This window comes from Dermacentor albipictus, chromosome 10 (genome assembly GCF_038994185.2).
Source record: "Dermacentor albipictus isolate Rhodes 1998 colony chromosome 10, USDA_Dalb.pri_finalv2, whole genome shotgun sequence".
NCBI lineage: Eukaryota > Metazoa > Arthropoda > Arachnida > Ixodida > Ixodidae > Dermacentor > Dermacentor albipictus.
Window position 1 is genome coordinate 87,705,479 of NC_091830.1, and position 16,194 is coordinate 87,721,672.

General features: G+C 44.8%; 1 protein-coding gene across 6 annotated transcripts in view; it reads left to right on the forward strand.

Annotated features, from left to right (window-relative positions):
- The window catches only part of LOC135910256 (zinc finger protein 782-like), a 187,833-nt gene that overhangs the window by 43,055 nt on the left and 128,584 nt on the right, over positions 1-16,194 (forward strand). For 4 of the 6 annotated variants that reach the window (XR_011509085.1, XR_011509094.1, XR_011509093.1 and 1 more), the window contains one exon: positions 14,617-14,713. The exons of the other annotated variants lie outside the window; for them this stretch is intronic. The gene's annotated coding sequence lies outside the window, so the exon portion shown is untranslated. The remainder of the gene's footprint in view (positions 1-14,616; positions 14,714-16,194) is intronic. 6 annotated transcript variants of the gene reach the window in all.

The window sequence follows — 16,194 nt, forward strand, 5'->3', positions numbered from 1 at the left end:
GGCAAGAAAGTAAGGAGTGGAGAAGGTACGGAAACAAAACATTTGGAACAAACCTGCAAGTTCTAGAATGCAAAGCGCTTCGAGTGTGACAAGAAGGGGACTGTAATCTGTGTAGGCTAAGTGGCAAGAATGGGAACAGCTTCACTTTTATTGGAAACCTGAACAGAATCTAGGCATGTTCTTCTCAACCATTCATTATCAACAAAAGCCAAGCATCGGTGCTGAATAACGAATTTAAACGTCCCCTGCGGCACATGTTCTTCTGTGGAGGCACGAATGAAAATAAACTTTGCTGCACCATTATGTGTCATTCCTTGTAATGTCTACAATACACACTGCGCAATGTTGCCTGAAACCCAGAAGACCAACTTGAGGTTATCCTGCTTCCGGGGACTTTGGCTCTCGCTGGAAAGGTTACGCTTACAGTTTCCTGCAATTGCAAGATGTGGTCTTCATGACCCTAATTACTCATTCAGGGCCATGTTTATGTGGTCGCAACCTTATTCGAGCCATAAACAGACCAGGTGCTACAGTCCTGATCCTGAGCAGTACCAGCAGACAAGATGGCAAGGACCTCGAAGAAATGTGTCAAAAGGTCTTCCAGCCAGAACAAGGCCTGTTCAGGGCTCCGCTCGTTCTCTTTTATGTCGAAGGACGAGCCGTTTCTAACTTTGTCAAGGTGAGGCCACTGTTGTATGCAATGTGAAACAAGGTGACTGAAAAGTTGGAAAGGCTTGTGAAATCAGGTGTGCTTTCTCCTGTCGCTCACTGAGAATGGGCTATGCCAATTGTGCCAGTGCTCAAGAGAGACGGATCTGTGACAACTACAAGCTAACTCTGAGTGCAGCATGCGTCACTGTACAGAATCTGCTTCTAGTCATCGATGGTATTTTTGCTGCACTGCGCAAGGGAGACATCTACAGCACTGTAGACTTGCATGATGCGTATGACCACATTCCATTGGATGAAAAGTGAAAGAAGTTGATGACCATCAATACCCACAAAGGGTTGCTTTCCTTCAGCCACCCAACTTCTGGAATGTCTTTCGCTCCAGCTATCTTTCAGTACACCATGGAAAATATGCTTGGCATTCCAACAGGCGTACAAGCATATATGGATGACTTCCTGGTGGCGGAAGAGAAATGCAACAGTGGATGAATCTCAAGGCAGTACTCTAGCATTTCTGTGAATGTGGCATCAAAATGTGGAAGGATAAGTGTTCCTTCATGAAGCTAAAGGTATCGTATCTGGGACACAAGAATCACCAGCTACGGACTTCATCCATTGGAAGCTGATGAAAGCGCCAAGTCAGAAAAATGTGAGCAAGCTGCAGTCGTAGATTGGTCTGCTCACTTATAGCAATTTGCTGACCTGCATGGCAATGATGCCTGCTTCGTTGTGGAACCTTCTGAAGAAGGATTACCATTCGAAATGCTCATCAAAGCAAGAACAGTCCTTGGAACAGTCTAAGGATGCCCTTCAAAATATCAGAATGCTCACGCATTTTGATCCAACCAAGTCACTGCCCCTCGAGTGCGACACACTTCCACATATATAAGAGCAATGCCCCATCGTGTGAAGCCCCTAAAAAAATGAAAAGTAGCTCCATGCTTCGAAGATGGCTGCCATCCTGCCTCCTGCGCTTTCCCTTAACGCTCGGCCCTCCCATTGGCCGAACAACGTCGCGGGCTCTCTCGTGCTTTCTTCTTGCTTGTTTTTTGCTTGTGCCGCCATCGCGGTACCAAACATGGTGAGCGGTGTACCCAGGCAGCACATTTCGCGCCTCCTTTGTGCTTTTGTAGCATAGTTGCGTGTTGATGATGCCGTATTGCTGTGCCTTTGGGTGCTGCACAAGTGAAAGGGACCGCAAGCGAATATTTTGTATTCCGTCTGACAAGCGAGATTCGGCACGGTGGAACATCTGGCTTTAAAGAATCAGCCGGGATCGGGAGGTACGCGAGCAGTTCTTCGCTCATCACTAATCTCCTACACTTGTATGTTGCCTCATTAGTTTTTGCTCCTATGTGCCGCATATTCGCGCTGCATTTATTTGCAATTTTAGTGCCCGACTTCAATCACGTCGTCTTCAAGCGCACACGCTTTTTGTCAACTCGGTCATACATTCCATGTCGTCCTTGTGATGCCGAGTTATGTGGCATGGGTTCAATTCGTCATTGTATAGTGGCACACGCCTATTGGCATATACCTAGTGAACCTATTTGGCATCAAGAAGATTCATTCAAGACCGTTACCAAGCTAGTGGTACATACCCAGTGCTCCAAGTTGGCATCAAGGAATTTCTTCAAACAGCAGTACCTACCGAGTCGTGCACCTACAGTGTTCCACGTCGGCGTGAAAGGTTCATTGAATAGCTGCACGTATGTACTGTTACGATCGGCCAGGGGGGGAAGCGACCAGCCAGCCTTTCCTGCCCTACTGCGACGAATCGCTTCTTGAGGCTCACAGTTGCCTCGGACAATCAGCGGCAACACCAGGGCGAGACATGTTTGACAGCTACGGGTTCGATGAACCGCATTTGGCTGCTGACCACGATGCTGAGACCAAGGAACTAACTCCTGGGGAAGTGCGTTATGCACCACTTCGTTGCAGTCACTACCAAGAGCCATGATGCAAAGCCATGAGTCTTGCTCCATTGATATGCTCTGTCTATGAGCATATCACTTTCAAAGTGTAGGTTTCTGTGTTTCAGGCTATGTGAGGATGAAATTACAGTCACTGCCAGCTGCAGACATGGGACAACGACAGGGGCTGCCTAATTAACATGTACAGGAACCTCATACTGTCACGTCTGGACTATGGTTCTGTGGTAGATCAATCTGCTGCTCCAATTGCATTGAAGATTTTGGATCCCGTTCACCATTTAGTTATTCGCTGGGCCACAGCCACCTTCAGAACAAGCCTTATACAGAGTTTGTACATAGACTCTAATGAATGGCCACTCCACCTGCAAAGAACATAGATAAAATTCACCTACTTCCTCAAACTGAAATCTAATCGTGTACACTGTTATTATAAAACCATTAATAATTTGACCTCTGCCACACTATGTCAAAATCGACCTTCAATGAGAAAAGCTTTTTTCACTGCACGTAAGGAAGCTGAGCGAGGAAATAAACATCCCACTACATGTGCACCCAACAAGACTGCTGCCACCGTGTCTGTGGCAACTGATAGAATGCGACACATGCTTTGTCAAACTTACAAAGCATGCTTCAGCGATGCATATCCGTATGCACTTTCTGGAACTCCAGTCAAAACACTCCTGTCCAGAATTTTATACCGCTGCATAAAAGTCACCCAATTGTATATCTTACATGCAGTCGAGCCATCCTTCTTGGAATTCAATAATTCTGCACGCTGAAATGAGCATCTTTATGGCAGAGGCTTAGGCATTGCTCTCAGCTGTAAAACACATAAAGGCATTAAAACTACAAAAAGCTGTGATATTTACAGACTTCCTAAGTGGAGTAAGAGCTTTAATGTCTCTACAGAAATATAAAAATCCAGTAGTCAATGACCTTTACTCATGCCTGAGTACTACTATGTATGCATCTAACCAAAACATTGTAGCATGTTGGGTGCCAGGCCACAGAGGCATAGTGGGCAATATGCTTGCAGATGAACTTGAAACATCCATAACAATGAGAGCCTGTAACACAACCATAGCTATCCCTCCCACAGACTTTGACTTTCTTGCACAGAACACTGCGAAACTTTTGGCAACTCACCTGACCGTGAAACCTCTAATAAACTTCATTTAATTAAGCCGCACATACAAAATTGGCCTTCGGTAACAAAAGTACGACAGACTGATGTCATGTTCTGTCGACTGAGAATAGAATACGCATATGGTACCCATTTTTACCTGCTGACCGGGAGTCAAGCTTCCCTCTGTGGTAGTTGTGGTGAGAGGCTGACTGTTCTCAACATCTTAGTGGAGTGTTGGGAAGCAGCAGCTCAATGAAAGTAGCACTTTCGTCTAGTATACAGATTCCACATTCCCTTTCATCCAATATTGTTTGTTCAAACAGAACCAATTTTTGATAATAAATCATTTTCAAATTTTTTGAAGATTTCGATTTATTGTCCATTATAAACCCACAATATTTGTAGCACACCCTCTTACAAGAGGCTGATGCTCCGATAGTAGCGACATGTATGTAACATGCCTCCTGGCCCTTGTGCTTAACTGCCTTGGTGAGGCAGTAGTGCTCCTTGTAGCAACATATTTTAGTGCATCACCTCTTCGCAGTATGTCATTTATACATAGTATATGTATCATAGTCTGGTTTTATTACGAACATACTTCCACACTTTCTGACAAATATTTTTAAAACTCTATACAGCCGTGTTTCATCCACATCTCGATATTCATTATTCATTTACCAATGGCAGTCGATTATCATAGCCTTAGTTCTCTTAGGCCGCATCTGGCCCTTGCACCAATAAACTCCAGTCAGTCACTGCCAGCACTAAATATGCATTTTGCAGTTGTCATATAAGTTGTGTGTCGTGCTTGCAGCCCACCTCAGCAACAAAGATTAGTAACAGCAGACAATACTCGAAAATTGCCCGCGATGCATAATATCACATTTTCTGTGGAAGGAGGACTCACTCGTGCATGGTAAAGGCAAAGAGGGCACCTTGTGTATATATTTGTGAGGGCCCGTAACTATGTTATTCAGAGGCTTACACTTGCAGAGTGCTTGTTTTTGTATTGTGTTGGCAACATTGGCTGCAGTGTACTTCTGATAAGGGCACTTTCTGTTATATTGCTGTTGCCCTGTGGCATTCGTTGTCCAGAAGATCACAAAACAATGAAATATAGGCATGGGCATAAACTACATAAAACATGTGCAAGAATGGCCTCCATGCAATGTTGGAAGAAGCTTGAGATATAAGAAAAAAATATGTTAAACGAGTGACTGTAATGTAAATTACTTTGTTGCAATCTGTTTACAAGCATACCTTTATCTGTAAAATACCAACTACGTCATGGAAACATTACCGGAAACAATACACTTGGCAATAGTGGCAGTATGCACGAACAGTACACACCACCTTATCTCACTTTGCGATATTTAAGCTATACAGTCAGATCCAATTATAGCAAATAACCGTGAGGGCTAAAAATAGCTTGTGAGTGAAGAAAAACCAGACACGCTGATGCCTGGTGTCCATGAATTCTATCTTTAGTTGAACTCGCTCAATCAAGCGGAAGCGTCAATCTGCAGATTCCACTACTCGCGCACCGTCGGCATGCTAGGCACGTCGTCGTCTTTTGTGACTGGACCATTGCGGCAGGTAGTAGTGCACTACAGGGCCCACCTTCTAGTGAAGAAGTCGTAAGCTTGGACGAAAGGCCAAGCGTAGGTGGCGGTGGTGTGAAATGTACGCGGAAAGTAGGACTGGGCTGGTTGGGAGAAAATGTGACAGCAGAAGTGGCCAAAGCGTCCGAGTCCAAGTAGACAGGCTTCAGACGATCGACGGAGACCGCATTTTCCAGGCCGCTGATGGGTGAAAGAAAGCTTTTAGGTGCACGCTTGAGTGCTTTGAATGGACCATCACACGGAGGTCGTAAGGGAAGGTGCTGTGCGTCGTGGAGCACAAAGATGTGTGTGCAGTTCTCAAGGCCAGCGTTGACGTATACACGTCAGGAATAACAATATTTGGGGGGGGGGAGGGAGGAAAGTACGCATAGCGCTGTGTAGACGGTAGGCATAGTCAAAAACGTCAGCAGGTGCGGTGGGTGAGTCGCCGAAGAATTCGCCAGGGACTCAGAGTTGTGCCAAACGTAAGCTCGGCTGCGTTGGTGGAAGAACCACTGCGAAGAGCAATGCAAATGCCAAGCATAACGAAAGGAAGGTGCTCGATCCATGATAAAGGAGAAGCTAAAGTGAAGCCTTCAGCTGGCGGTGAAAACGTTCAATGATCACATTGTGTATCGGGTAGTCAGTGGTTGTCTTGATGTGATTGACGCCGAGGAGACGAGATAGATTGGCAAACAATGCTGAGTAAAATTGATGACCACGGTCACCCGCAGTGATGGAAGGGACACAGCAGCAGCTAATCCAGAGTGTAATGAATGGTCAAGCTATCGAATCTGCTGTTATCTCCAGGAGGGGCATGGCTTCAGGCCATCTGGTGAATCTGTCAATGCAGGTTAACTGGTAGCGGTGGTTCCCACAGGGAGGAGGGGGGCCAACAAGTTCGACATGCAGATGGCTGAAGCGGGTGTCCAAGGGCGTGAGTGTGCCCAGAGGAGTCGCAGTGTGGCGATGCACTTTGTACCGTTGGCAGCTGAGGCACACGCAAGACCAGCCACGAACGTTTACGTCGACACTGAACAACACATAACGAGAAGTGACAAGTCAATGACTTGGGCGAAGGCCAGGATGAGCCAAAGAATGAATGGCATCAAAGATTGCCTGGTGGTATGGGCGAAGCACCTAATGACAAAGACGTCCGGTCCACGTATCACAAACAAGGAGCACATCGCAGTTACAAAGCAGATATCTCGTGAAGCAGCTGAAGCTCGGTGTCGACACTCTGGGCGGTAGCCATGGCCTAGAAGTCGTTTACTGGTCGGCTGTGGTTCGTTGCATGGAGGGCGGCGCGACATAGAAAATGTGTCTACAACAGCATTGGATTTTCCGCTGACGTGATGAATATTGCTGGTGAATTCAGAAATGTAGGAGAGCTGTCCGATATTGCGGGGAGCATAGTAGCTGCTACTGGAAGCTAGGGTGGAAGTCAGTGGTTTATTTATGGTCGGTAAGGTCATGAAAGGAGCGTCCCTCAAGAATATGTTAAGAATGCTTCACAGCCAAATAGATGGCATGCAACTGTCTGGTGAATGTGCTGTAGCGGCGCTCAGGGGGTGCAAGCTTTTTGGAAAAGAAGGCGATAGGCTGTCAAGCACTAGCAACAAACTGGTACAAGACTGCATTGACTGCAGTGCCCGATGCGTCAACCACGAAAGATGTTGGGGCGTCGCATTTTGGGGAGGACAAGGAGCGTCGTACCGGCAATGGCTTCTTTCATGCCTCTGAATGTGTATTCAGCAGTGTCGTTCCAGGCCACGGAAGTATTCGCTGTTTTGAGGCCCGAGACAAGGTCTTGTAGAGGCTGCAGTGTATTGGCACAGAGGAATGAAGCTGCGGTAATAGTTCAAGAGGCCAAAGAATTAGCACAATTGCCTGGTGGTCGATGGCTGAGGAAACTCGTGGGTGGATGTGATGCGGGTCAGGAGTGGACAAATGCTATGTGCGTTGATGTGATGGCTGAAGAAATCCAACTCGTAATGGCGACCTCGGCCTTTGGACCGTTAACGACAAGGCGAAACTTGCCGAGTCTTGCGAGCCATTGACGCAGATGGAGCTTATGAACTTCGGCAGGGGTGCTGTAGACGAGGATGTCGTGAAGATAAGCAAAGCAGCACGTCAAGCCGCATGATGCTTGGTCAACGAAATGCTGAAAGGTCTGGGCCACGTTACGAAGACTGAAAGGCATCCAAAGATACTCGAACAGGCTGAAGGGTGTTCTAATTGAGGTCTTGTGAATATCTGAGTGTTCCACAGAATTCATCTGGTAGGCTCTCACCAGGTTGACCTTGCCAAAAATGGTGCAACCATGCAGTGCCGACAAAAAGCCCTGAGTGTGAGGTATATGGTACTGGTCCGGGACAGTGGCCTTGTTGAGAGCACGGTAATTGCCACAGGGGCGCCAGTCACAGGTATCTTTGGCCACCATATGGAGTAGCGAGGCCCAAGGTCTGGAGGAGTGAAGGAACGAAGCCAAGGTCAAGCATGTGTTCAAACTCCTTTTCGCCAATAGTTAGACGATCTGGCAAGAGGCAACGAGCCTGAGGTGACATCGGAGGGCCAGTCATGACGATATGATGTGTCATGCTGTGAGCGACCGAGTAGTGAAAGGAGGGGGGTCAGAAGACGTCTGGAAACTCGGTATGGATGGTTGACCAGAGGTTGTGATTAGCCGTGTATGCCTGGAGGAGCCGAAGTGGTGGAGCGCAACAGGAAACTCCTTGGACGGCTAAGCTCATCTCGGAGTCCAAGATGCGGCTGTGCCACAAGTCGACGATGAGATTGTAATGCCAAAGAAAGTTAGATCTGATGATGGGCTGGCGTATGGCTGCGATGACAAAGAGCCAGGGAAAGGTCTGTCTCAGGCCTATGTCAAGAGTCGCCGACTTTTGTCCGTAGGTCCGGACGGTCAGTCTGTTGACCGCGGTAAGAGAAGACGAGTTAGGAGGATGGTGGCGCTCAGCCAACATAAGAGGAAGCATGCAAATCTCGGCGCCAGTGTCAACAAGATAGTGGATTTTTCTGACGTGGTTGGTGACGTGCGACAGGTGGCTTGATCTGGGGCCGGGAATAGTGGTCACTTTCAGGGTCCAACCTAACCGTTTCCCACATAGCAGCGGGGCTCACGGCAGTGGTTTGCGCTAGAGCCATAGCAACATTGGTACCAGCAAAGCCTAACGGGAGGAGGAGAATGGCGTTAAAGTGACCGGGGCTGGGGCGGCAAAGCCATCACAATAAATGTGGCCAGCATGTTTGGATGGCAGCGACCTCACCTGTCAGGCTACTTGCTGTGTGAGCTCCTTGTTAACTTCGAAGAGACGTGCATAGCTGTTGCCAGCGGCTGGACCGTGGGACGGAGCGCAAGGACGGCGATGTACTGTGGCTACGGCGGGAGAACGAACATCCATAATCTTGTCGGCCAATTGGGCCAGAGATTCCAGTGTTGAGAATGAAGACGCAGTCAGGATCATGCCCATCTACAGTTTAAGGCGCTGCTGGAATTGTTCCCGGAGAAGTGCGCTGTCAGTTGAAGGAGCCAGGTCTCCAGCCAAGGCTTACATGCAACGCAATAAGTCGGTAGGGTTCCGGTCACCGAGCACCTCCACTGTAAGAAGTTGCTGTGATCAATGCTGCTCCGTTTTCAAGGGTGTGCTGGATGATCGCCACCTTAAGGTGGTCATAGGGGCAGTGTAGAAGCGGGGAGTTTAGAACATCGTGAACCATCGCAGCAGTACTAGGTGGAAGTAGTCCAACATTGAACTCAGGCGGTGGCTACGGAACAAGGATTCGATTGTAAAAAACCAAAGTTCTGAGTCCGATGACCAGAATTGTGGGAGCTTAAGAGTGGAGACCTCGGTATCGCAGGGTAGTAGCGCTGGCAGCAATACTTGATCGGGAGAATTTGAGGCCATGGCTGACTGGATAGAAGGCAGATTGCGACAACAGGGCTCAAGCTCCTTGCAGTAGTAGTAGTTGTTCCTCCAGCGAAGCGGCTGAGGCACCCAGAGACAAGAGCGATGACACTAGATCCCAAGTCACCAATTTGTGGTGGAAGAAAAACCAAACGCTTGCCCCTGGCGTCCACAAATTATATTTTAGTCGAGCCAGCTCAATTTGGCTGAACCCTGATTTCGCCGAGTCCACCACTCTCACACTGTCAGCGTGCTGGGCATGTTCTTCTCGTATTTTGTGACTGCACCATTATGGCACGTAGTAGTGTGCTACAAGCTTAATATGTAATCTGCCAGGTGATCTTATATTCCTAAACTTGCCTATAATGTTCCAAAGCGTCCTTTCTTTTGATGCATTCATGAAATATCAATTTGTTCTCATCGGCTGCAATAGCCAAACATAATTCTATAATTACATAATTAAGTACTATCTAACAAGCACTTGCCCTCTGACTGGATGTGCGTGGAATAGATGTGTTATTCGCTCACCCTTTCTAGACTTGACCGTGGCAGTGTAATCAATGGATGAGCACATTCCTTTATGCTCTGCATTATGTCAAAGATGTGCCATGCAAATATTTATAATTTCGAACGCAAATCAAATAGTTGTTCCTTTTCCTTTCGTATTCCATTTGAAAAGTCACTCTATGAAAGCTTATAATATTCACTTCTCATGAATATGTAAATAACTTCACTTACTGGAGTCTTAATTGACAGAGAACAATGAAAATGAGTTCCGTTCCGAATGACACTTCTGCAGGGGAGCTGCAGTTGTGGCACCAGTTCCTGAGTGAATGCACGTTGCAGATATAAATTTGGCCAAATGGCTTCTGCTGGTTCATTCTGCATGCCTCACTTTTAGCAGAATGTATGCAAATTTATGGTTCAACATGTGCAAAACAATTATTTAGCCAATTGCACCATGGTGTTGCCCCTTCAAAATAATATGCAGTGCTATGGCATTGCTCTTCTCTCCTTGAAGAAACTCGACATTCTACTTGCATCTGGTGACATGATCTTCCATAATTCATTGCTGACATTGTCACAGTGCACGAAGTAACTTAAGGCAGTTTGTTCTCATTTACAAGCTCTGCAGTGGAGTGTATGTCAGTTTTCAAAGAATGTTGCATGCATTTAGATATGTCTGTAAACAAGCCATGTAAATACAGTCCATGAGCCTTTCTTTTACGAGGCTGACTCCAGGCAAGCTACATGTTATTCTGTTTAGAATTAAAATATTAGGTTTGAGTTCTGGAGACTTTTTCTCAAATACAATAGACTTCCGATAATTCAAATCTGTTTAATTCAATTTTTTGGGTTGATTTGATCCCTGCCGAGAATCCATACCAGCGGTCATGCATTTCTATGCGTTCAAGATTCCATTATTTCGGCCCTAACGTTAGCTTTCACCGGATAATTCAAACTTGTCAAGTCCATACGCACATGACTGACCCCTATGGAGAACTGGATGGATAAGTGAGAAAACAGCATGGTACAAGGAAGTACTTGTTTGCCAATAAAGAAGACGACGCACTTACCGCACTCACTCTTATTTCTTGACTGGGAGGGATCCTTCGACTTGTAGTAAGTGGCAATAGTCTCCCAGTCCTCCAAGACCTCCACGTACTTTTTCAATGCCTTGCAGTAGAAGCGGAAAGTAAAATGTATTTCCCTTGCACATAGTGCAAAAACATAGCTCTACACCTTTCATTTTTTCTTAGCATTGAACCATTTCTTAATCTGCAAATTGTCTTCAAGTTTTAATTGAAACAGGCACTCTGAAAATCATTTGTCCAGGTAATTTTAGCGTGTCATTAACAGCCCTTGTATGCAAGAGCTCTATTGAAGCTCTGATGTCACTCTTACATTTTCTCGCATTAGGAAGGAAGAAAGCAAGAATAGACGGAAAGACAGGGAGGTTAGCCAGTCTGTGGTGGTGGTGTTAGCCAGTTCTCAGACTGGCTGGCAACCCTTTGCTAGGGAAAGCGGGCAAGGGAAGTAAAAAATAATATAAAAATGTTACAAAAAAGGAAAATTTGTTGCATTATGATTTCATGAATTGCAGTTGCAATACCCCATGTCACTAACTTGTCAGTGTCATTATTTTACTAGCTATATCTTATGCCGTTTGCGGTGACAGCTTTTTTTATGCCCTTTTACAGCCATGCCACATCTGCCATGAAGAATACATTGACCACCCCATCAACACTTCACCTAACGTTACCATTTGTCATGGCGCTCTTCCCCATGCGTGGAAGAAGTGTTAGGTGGCCCTTGTGCCATCCTTAGCAACTTGCGATTCGCTGACGATATCGCCTTGCTTAGTGACTCAGGGGACCAATTGCAATGCATGCTCACTGACCTGGAGAGGCAAAGCAGAAGAGTGGGTCTAAAAATTATTCTGCAGAAAACTAAAGTAATGTTTAACAGCCTCGGAAGAGAGCAGCAATTTACAATAGGCAGCGAGGCACTGGAAGTCGTAAGGGAATACATCTACTTAGGGCATGTAGTGGCGGCGGATCGGGATCATGAGACGGAAATAATCAGAAGAATAAGAATGGGCTGGGGTGCGTTTGGCAGGCATTCTCAGATCATGAACAGCAGGTTGCCATTATCCCTCAAGAGAAAAGTATATAGTAGCTGTGTCTTACCAGTACTCACCTACGGGGCAGAAACCTGGAGGCTTACGAAAAGGGTTCTACTCAAATTGAGGACGACGCAACGAGCTATGGAAAGAAGAATGATAAGTGTAACGTTAAGGGATAAGAAAAGAGCAGATTGGTTGAGGGAACAAACGCGAGTTAATGACATCTTAGTTGAAATCAAGAAAAAGATATGGGCAGGGGCATGACATGTAATGAGGAGGAAAGATAACCGATGGTCATTAAGGGTTACGGAGTGGATCCCAAGGGAAGGGAAGCGTAGCAGGGTACGGCAGAAAGTTAGGTGGGCGGATGAGATTAAGAAGTTTGCAGGGGCGGCATGGTTACAATTAGTACATGACCAGGGTGGTTGGAGAAGTATGGGAGAGGCCTTTGCCCTGCAGTGGGCGTAGCCAGGATGATGATGATGATGTGCCATCAAACGCCACACATCATCATCATCTCTGTGATTGCTACCTGTGGTAGTGTTGTTTGGTACACAATAAGATGTCATCTTTTTCCATCAAGCTCGTGTTCTCATTGCTTCTATGTCCTTGCGTGAGTGTATCTTTTTAACCTTTTTTTCAGTATTAGTATTATTCTGTTTCACCCATTTCATTATATTTTTGCACATAGCATTTCTTGATTATTTGATTGTTCATACCCTCGAATTAAAATTCATTTAGCTTAATTTGTTTTAGTGCATGAAATAAATGTTCATGTTTAGTGAGTGCGCATTGTTTATTCTTGTTGATACAGTAAAAGCCTGTTAACTCGAAGACTTTGAGATACCGCAGCAGACCACAGCAGAAGAGCATTTCGTGAAATGATATGGAAAATACATGGGGTTGACACCAAAGCAGTGAAAAAATTTCAACTTTGCCAATATTTCGTGCTTATGACTGCTTATCATATTTCGAGGCTTGCATGTATAGCATGTAATCAACTTCTTCAGTTTTGTTCGCCATTTATCCCATTGGCTGCTCCAAGAGAAATTGGGCGATGGCACTTGGAAGTTTGTTTGTTATTGTCATTTAATGCGCTTGCTATGACAGACATTTATCAGCAATTTGAGTTTTTAGCTTAACGTTAAAACCATGTGCTTACTCCACTTCTACATTGACACAAATACAGTAGTGACAGTTCTACTGACACTTGCCCATCATCTTTCTCTAGTCCTATTTTCTTTAAGTGCCTCAAAGGTTTGTTTTTGTTAGAAATAAAAGTAATTGGATGGAATTCATGCACAATAGAGAACTTATTCTCCTTTTTTTAAACATATTAGTTTCTCAATATTTTAACTGATTAATTTTTTGTGCACCCTGGAAGTGGGAAAGTGTGCAGGGCTTGGGGTTAAAATGAAGCCAGGGAGAGAGCTGTAAGATAGGCTTTACACAGCTTATAAAAAATATTGATATACAAGCAATATAAAAGCATTTCTTCAAGTTGTATCATTTAAATAAGAAATTTAATCGTAAGTATATTGGTAACAGGTATCCTTAAACACACATGAAGACAATTGCCGCAAATTACGAAATATGCCAAGACACTTGCATCCTTTGAATGCTTGTACATGTGCACACAAAATGTGGCCGAAATTGAGCCACACTAGCTACAAACAATTTTTTTGCACAAGTACTAGTAAAAACATTGTAATGTTTAAAAGAAAGAGGGAAATGAAGTTGAAAGTTCATAAACATGGTATTACTGTTGCATATGATCTATTTCCATGAAATTTACAGAGAATGTAGAACAGTCTTTTCCAGGTTAACATTCTCCTGCTGCGTCAGCAGTATCCTGATAACCCTTGTGAGCTTACCTTTTCAGCCGGAGTTTCTTTGCTGCATACTGATAGCTTCAGCTGTCTGTGTTCCAGAGAGTCTTTTGATTCTTCTCTGGTTGCTCAGAGCTAACAATTCTCGAGTCGGCGGCTAACCAACTCCTGTAGAGCCTCCTCAAAGCCTATGTTGCACAACAGTATGGCTGAGAAAGTGAGAAAACACCATTGTACTAGGAAGTACTTGTTTGCCAATAAAGAAGACGACGCACTTACCGCACTCACTCTTATTTCTTGACTGGGAGGGATCCTTCAACTTGTAGTAAGTGTGGAAATAGTCTCCCAGTCCTCCAAGACCTCCACGTACTTTTTCAATGCCCTGCAGTAGAAGCGGAAAGTAAAATGTATTTCCCTTGCACATAGTGCAAAAACATAGCTCTACACCTTTCATTTTTTCTTAGCATTGAACCATTTTTTAATCTGCAAATTGTCTTCAAGTTTTAATTGAAACAGGCACTCTGAAAATCATTTGTCCAGGTAATTTTAGCGTGTCATTAACAGCCCTTGTATGCAAGAGCTCTATTGAAGCTCTGATGTCACTCTTACATTTTCTCGCATTAGGAAGGAAGAAAGCAAGAATAGACGGAAAGACAGGGAGGTTAGCCAGTCTGTGGTGGTGGTGTTAGCAAGTTCTCAGACTGGCTGGCAACCCTTTGCTAGGGAAAGCAGGCAAGGGAAGTAAAAAATAATATAAAAATGTTACAAAAAAGGAAAATTTGTTGCATTATGATTTCATGAATTGCAGTTGCAATACCCCATGTCACTAACTTGTCAGTGTCATTATTTTACTAGCTATATCTTATGCCGTTTGCAGTGACAGCTTTTTTTATGCCCTTTTACAGCCATGCCACATCTGCCATGAAGAATACATTGACCACCCCATCAAAACTTCACCTAACGTTACCATTTGTACCATGAAGTTGAAAGCTCATAAACATGGTATTGCTGTTGCATATGATCTATTTCCATGAAATTTACAGAGAATGCAGAACAGTCTTTTCCAGGTTAACATTCTCCTGCTGCGTCAGCAGTATCCTGATAACCCTTGTGAGCTTACCTTTTCAGCCGGAGTTTCTTTGCTGCATACTGATAGCTTCAGCTCTCTGTGTTCCAGAGAGTCTTTTGATTCTTCTCTGGTTGCTCAGAGCTAACAATTCCCGAGTCGGCGGGTAACCAACTCCTGTAGAGCCTCCTCAAAGCCTATGTTGCACAACAGTATGGCTTTAGAAGTGGCTATCTCCTCTGCATAAAGCCAATTGCTTGTGCCACAGCGACCAAATCTTGCTTCTGAATGGCTCAGCTGTGTTTTGGAGTTTGCCCTGAATGCAGCAAAACAAGAGTTTTGCTCATCAGCCTCTCACATGTAGGAAGCACAGCCTGTGCCTGAGAACTGGTGAAAAGTGAATACTCAGCTGGCGTCGATCCAGCCAGGGCTAGCGCTCGCTTGTGCTTACACCAGGCAAAGTTTGCGATGTAGGCAATAGTTGCGGATGTTGTGAGCCTCATCTGTAGAGTGTGAATGGAAATGTGAAGCTCATGAACCTACCATTCCCCCATTAGAATCATTTTTCGGAATATTCTTGCTGAAGCAATGTCTTAACATTCTTGCTCGCAGAAGTAAGATGTTGAAGCGTAAATACAGAATCAAAATCTAGAAATATTTTTTAGAAAAAGAAGTGTCATTATTTGGCCTGAATCTCTCCTTAATCAGCCCAGTTACACATTGAGATGATGGATTTCCATACGAACACCTCACACGTAGTTTACGTTAGGCTGGACAATGCCTGTTGTCTTGCATTTTTTGGGAGAGTAACAAGGCAGTAGTATATTATGACAGATTATTAGGTGCATTCCCCAGAATTAAATGAGTGCGATGCTTGCACTGAGCTGAGCCAGATTATACACTGCAAAAAGACATATTGGGCTTAGTTTCTCTCCGAGATTAGCGCAATATTTTTCTTCAGTTTACATTATTTATGAATGCATTTGTTAAGGTCATTGACATCTTTAGACTTAGCAATACAAGATGTCTGATCGTGAAACAGCTCAAATTATGAGAACATAGGGAAACAATGCTACAGCATCATTTCACCATTGGTCTTGGTTGTGTGTTTAGATTACCAGGGTGTCTACCAACCGGGAAAACCGGGAATTCTCAGGGAATTTGAACAGTCTGGAAAAACTCAGGGAAAACTCAGGGAATTCGTGCTTCTGTCAGGGAAAATTAGCTGTAACTTTATTGAAAGGGAACGAAAGTCGTGTTAATGCTGGCTCCAGTAACAGAGGAATCGCAATGAATCGTCATTGACGCCTTGTCATCGGCACGATGTATTGCCAGAGTAGTTAATGATGTAGGGGTTGAAGGACGGACTTCGGGATGAAAACCCAAACTTGGGAGGGATTTATTCTACATTATTTGC